This window comes from Phyllobates terribilis, unplaced genomic scaffold (genome assembly GCF_046119375.1).
Source record: "Phyllobates terribilis strain yellow unplaced genomic scaffold, ASM4611937v1 Scaffold_3__8_contigs__length_932513732, whole genome shotgun sequence".
NCBI lineage: Eukaryota > Metazoa > Chordata > Amphibia > Anura > Dendrobatidae > Phyllobates > Phyllobates terribilis.
This window is the reverse complement of record NW_027362763.1, coordinates 204674224-204680223: the sequence shown is the minus strand read 5'-3', so window position 1 is coordinate 204680223 and position 6000 is coordinate 204674224. Positions and strand designations below refer to the sequence as shown.

The following is a 6000-nucleotide window of genomic DNA, read 5'->3' as shown; positions in this document are numbered from 1 at the left end:
CCTCCTGCGCCTCTTTCCAGGTCATTAGGTCCTCCTCTGTACCTGATTGGACAAATTTATTTTCCGTGAGTCTAACCCTGTCTTGCAAGAATTCCCCAAATTGGTTAGTTTTAGTCTTGGATCTATTGATAGCTTGTATCAGGACTCCCCTCAGACAGGCCTTCATAGCGTCCCATAGTGAGTTCTGCATCACAGAGCCTTTATTTTCTATAAAATAGTTTTGAAGAGCTGATGTAATCAAATTTGTGTCTATGATTTGCAACCAAAAGGGATTCATGGACCATCTAGTAAGGGTAGCTTCCAATCTGGGTAAAAGACATAGGCTCATCATCAGGGGTGAGTGGTCCGACAGTACTCTAGGTAAATATTCCACCCTTTCCACTAAAGGGAGAATGTATTCTGTTCCCAGTACTAAATCTATGCAGGAGAGGGTGTTATGTGATTTAGAGTAGCAGGAGAATTGTTGTGTTTTGGGATATTTAAGACGCCATATATCAGTCAAGGATAACTCTGATAGGAGCTCACCAAACTTAGTTATGGGGGTAGCCTCTGTAGCTGTGTCTGATCTGAATCTATCCCAGTATGGGTGTACAATATTGTTAAAATCTCCCATGCATAGCACAGGGACCCCCGGTACTTTGTCTATGAGTGACGCAATTTCCTTCATAATATTATTATTATAGGGAGGGGGAATGTAGACTGCCACTAGTAATAATTCTTTGGTGAATATTCTACAATGAATCCCAATGAATCTGCCCCCGTCATCCACCTTAGCGGATATCAATTCAAAAGGGATAGATCTATGTACTAAAATACTGACGCCCCTCGAGTAACTTGAAAAGGTAGAATGAAAACTATGGCTGATCCATGAACGCTTCAGGGCCGCTATATTACTTTTTTCTAGATGCGTTTCCTGCAGACATACCACTGCTGGTGAATTTCCCCGTATATATTCCATGACAGCCGTCCTCTTTAAGGGGTCTCCCAACCCTCTCACGTTCCAAGAAAGGAATTTTACTTGGTTAGCCATTAGGATATAACGCATAGGGGATGGACAGGATACGTATGACAAGTGTTAACATAACTCCGGTTCCCAAATACAAGGTCATGATAATACCCCCTTTTCCATACAAGATCACTCTAATCCATACAGGTGGCAGAACTGCGCAGCACAATCTATAAACATACAACTTACAAAAACATACAAACAGAAAAATACCGATCCATCCAGAAAAAACAGATGGATGGGGGTACCAGTCCAACTCGCATCCGCACATGAAGCAAGCGAGCAACCTACTAAAAGAGAAAAATAAACGTTTCTTGGGAGCCTGCCATTTTAGGATAATAGACAGAATATCCATTTTCCACTGGGCCGTGGGTTACTTGGTAAGAATTATGACTCCAACAGTCAATCAGATATCTTCTGATGGTACATGACTTAAGTTATACGTCTTCATTCAATGTTTTGGGTTCTGGCGAAGTTGCTGTTCATTTATATCAAGCCAGCGGAGTGCTTCCTTAGGATTTTCAAAAAAGGAGGTCCCTTCCAGGGCGGCCACTCTGAGTTTCGCCGGGTAAAGCATGGAGTATGGTATTTGTAGCTGGGGTAGCTGGCGTTTCACATCCACAAATTGTGCCCTGCGTTTTGACACTTCAATGGAGTAGTCAGGGAAAAAGGACACCTTTTGGCCGTTGATGGAGATGTCCCCTTTATCACGAGCTGCCTTAAGGATGCCGTCACGGTCCTTATAGTGGAGCGGCTTCATTAGGACTGGCCGCGGCGGGGCTCCGGGTAACAGCCGAGTAGGAACTCTGTGCGCCCTTTCCACAGCAAATAGAGGGGTCAGGTGTTCTGCCCCAAACAGGGAGAGCTGCCATTTCTCAAAATACTCAGTAGGGTTATTGCTCTCGGTTTTTTCAGGGATGCCAATTACCCTTATATTATTCCGCCTGAGTCTCTTCTCCAGATCGTCAGTTTTAGCTAGCAATGCTAGGATCTGTTGGTCATGTCTGCGATTGTCACTGATAATTTGAGGCTCTTTATCCTCCAAATCACTAATTCTCCCTTCAGCTGCTGTGGTGCGATCTGTTACTTTCTGCAGCCCCTGTCTCATATAGGAAAGTTCTTCCTTAATCTCACCCATTTGATTACTAAGTGAGGACAGGACAGATCCATACTGTGTAACAACCATGAAAACATCCTTAATTGTAGGGTCTTCTGTCTGCTGGGTTGAGAGAGTGCTGAAGGGGTTAACCTCTGGCCAAAGCTGCAGGCTGTTATCTGAGGTGTCAGTATTATCTGTATTGTCACATTCTCCTGGGAGAGCAGAGAAGTGATTAGCCATCCCCTTCATCTGTGCCTGCACTGTATTACTCAAGGGGGCTGCTCTGTTTGTCCTAGGATAACTAGCTAGTTTAACTGCAGCGTTCATGGAAGTAGACTTGCCTGGTGCATCTGGGGATGTGGAAAGCTTCAGTTTCTCGGTGCCATCTTGAGATTCTCTGTCTGCTCCTGCAGTCACCTCATGTTGCCTTCTGCCTGCTTTCCAAGCCATAAAAAACTCCTTTGTTGTGCAGGGATGGTTACAGGAGCTCAGAGGGAGATGTTATCTCTGGTTTTATTACTATTTAGGGCCCAGTGGAGACTTTTACAGGCTATTGCTCCTGGAGCTGATCTGTCCTGCAACCGCTCACATGTCCAGCCAAGCCACGCCCCCCGACAAACATTACTTTTACATATAAAACCGCACAACAGTATTCACAAGACTCATCTGTTGTCTTCAAGGGTAGAAACAAGGTAAGACAGGCCACATCCCTACATATTAGCCAAATGTTTTGCTCGTTTGTCAGCATGTTTATACTGGTCAATGATGGGGAACGAATGTTCTTAGGAACACTTATTTGCCTGTGTAATTGGGTCTTATCTTCTACAAGTTTCCTATGCTGCTATTATGTAGGTCTCTAGCGTAGGCAGTTGTGTGTGCTTGAATGCCTGTGCATTGATTGCATGGCACTATTACGTAAAGGCCTTATTGGACAGGCCAATTTCTGCTTCTAAATCAGCGCCGATCAATTATATACAGTACACACCAAAAGTTTGGACACACCTTCTCATTTAAAGATTTTTCTGTATTTTCATGACTATAAAAATTGGACATTCACACTGAAGGCATCAAAACTATGAATTAACACATGTGGAATTATATACTTAACAAAAAAGTGTGAAACAACTGAAAATATGTCTTATATTCTAAGTTATTCAAAGTAGCCACCTTTAGCTTTGATGACTGCTTTGCACACTCTTGGCATTCTCTTGATGAGCTTCAAGAGGTAGTCACCGGAAATGGTTTTCACTTCACAGGTGTGCCCTGTCAGGTTTAATAAGTGGGATTTCTTGCCTTATAAATTGGGTTGGAACCATCAGTTGTGCTGTGCAGTAGTCAGGTGGATACACAGCTGATAGTCCTACTGAATAGACTGTTAGCTTCTTTTTTCTTGCCACAATACAAATTCTAAGTAAAGAAAAACGAGTGGCCATCATTACTTTAAGAAATGAAGGTCAGTCAGTCTGAAAAATTGGGAAAACTTTGAATGTGTCCCCAAGTGCAGTTGCAAAAACCATCAAGCGCTACAAAGAAACTGGCTCACATGAGGACCGCCCCAGGAAAGGAAGACCAAGAGCTTCTGAGGATAAGTTTATTCGAGTCACCAGCCTCAGAAATCGCAGGTTAATAGCAGCTCAGATTAGAGACCAGGTCAATGCCACACAGAGTTCTAGCAGCAGACACATCTCTACAACAACTGTTAAGAGGAGACTTTGTGCAGCAGGCCTTCATGGTAAAATAGCTGCTAGGAAACCACTGCTAAGGACAGGCAACAAGCAGAAGAGACTTGTCTGGGCTAAAGAACACAAGGAATGGACATTAGACCAGTGGAAATCTGTGCTTTGGTCTGATGAGTCCAAATTTGAGATCTTTGGTTCCAACCACCGTGTCTTTGTGCGACGCAGGAAAGGTGAACGGCTGGACTCTACATGCCTGGTTCCCACCGTGAAGCATGGAGGAGGAGGTGTGGTGGTGTGGGGGTGCTTTGCTGGTGACACTGTTGGGGATTTATTCAAAATTGAAGGCATACTGAACCAGCATGGCTACCACAGCATCTTGCAGCGGCATGCTATTCCATCCGGTTTGCGTTTAGTTGGACCATCATTTATTTTTCAACAGGACAATGACCCCAAACACACCTCCAGTAAGGGCTATTTGACCAAGAAGGAGAGTGATGGGGTGCTACGCCAGATGACCTGGCCTCCACAGTCACCAGACCTGAACCCAATCGAGATGGTTTGGGGTGAGCTGGACCGCAGAGTGAAGGCAAAAGGGCCAACAAGCATCTATGGGAACTCCTTCAAGATTGTTGGAAGACCATTTCCGGTGACTACCTCTTGAAGGTCATCAAGAGAATGCCAAGAGTGTGCAAAGCAGTCATCAAAGCAAAAGGTGGCTATTTTGAAGAACCCAGAATATAATACATATTTTCAGTTGTTTCACACTTTTTTGTTAAGTGTAGTGCCGGCGTCCCTGCCCTCTGCTAGGCAGGGACGCTGTTCCCCTCACCGCTCTGCTCCGTGCCCGGCGTCCCTCTCCCGCTCTGCTGGCAGCGCGCGCTCCTTCCCGGCCACTGTGCTTAGGGCGCGCGCGCGCGCCCTCCCTCCCTCTTAAAGGGGCCGCGCGCGCCGTCCTAAGGAGTCCCCGGCCAATGGCCGGAGGACTTTACCATATATAAGGCACCTCCTCAAAAATGGAGGTGCCCGAGCAATGTTGTTGCACCGTTCTACTCTGCTTCAGCCCTCAGGTCCCGTTGCCAGTTACCTGCCAGTTACCTGCCAGATTCCTGCCATCTTGCTGTCCTAATCCTGCCTGATTTCCTGTTACCTGCCTGCCTGCCTGAGGTCCGACGGTCTGCCTTACAACTCCGGTCAGTCTGTCTAAGGACCAACTTGCCCGCTCACCTGGGAGCGCACATCAGCTACCTGCCTGCTTGCCTGAGGTCCGACGGTCTGCCTTACAACTCCGGTCAGTCTGTCTATGGACCAGCTTGCCCGCTCACCTGGGAGCGCTTCTCCGCTACCTGCCTGCTTGCCTGCCCGGAGGCTCCGCTGTCACGTGCTGTGACCACCAGCTATTCCAGACTCTTGCCCGCTCACCTGGGAGTGCTTCTCCGCTACCTGCCTGCTTGCCTGCCCGGAGGCTCCGCTGTCACGTGCTGGGACCACCAGCTATTCCAGAGACTCTTGCCCGCTCACCTGGGAGCGCTTCTCCGCTACCTGCCTGCTTGCCTACCTGGAGGCTCCGCCGTCACGTGCTGTGACCACCTGCTATTCCAGAGACTCTCGCTTGCTCACCTGGGAGCACACATCCTCCATCTGCCTTGCTAGCCTACCTGGAGGTTCAGCCATCACAGGTCGTACCTACCCTTTACCTAGAGACTGCCCCGGTCACTTGCCGTGACCTCCAGCCCGTTCTTCCAGAGACTGCCCCGGTCACTTGCCGTGACCTCCAGCCCGTTCTTCCAGAGACTGCCCTGATCTCTTGCCGTGACCTCCTGCCCGTACACCCAGAGACTGTTCCGGTCACCTGCTGTGACTGCCTGCCTGGTCGCCACCCGCTCCCTTACAAGGACCGCTCCCTTGTATAGTAGCCCAGAGGTTCCGCCTCCCAGACCCGTTACATTAAGTATATAATTCCACATGTGTTAATTCATAGTTTTGATGCTTTCAGTGTGAATGTACAATTTTCATAGTCAAGAAAATACAGAAAAATCTTTAAATGAGAAGGTGTGTCCTAACTTTTGGTCTGTATTGTACTGTACATCCTCTATACAGTATATTCACAGAGGACAACAACACTGTAAGGGGACAAAGCAATCATTGATATAATGATACAGTGTGCATGTTGTCAGCAGTTTTCATGCGTTTTGATTGTTTGTCGGAGGCTTCTTTAC

General features: G+C 47.2%; 1 protein-coding gene across 1 annotated transcript in view; it reads left to right on the top strand.

Moving 5' to 3' along the window:
* Window positions 1-2706: 2706 nt before the first annotated feature.
* Window positions 2707-6000, top strand: part of STK25 (serine/threonine kinase 25) — a 75461-nt gene continuing 72167 nt past the window's right edge. Inside the window, exon 1 of the mRNA XM_073674552.1 lies at window positions 2707-2797. The gene's annotated coding sequence lies outside the window, so the exon portion shown is untranslated. The remainder of the gene's footprint in view (window positions 2798-6000) is intronic.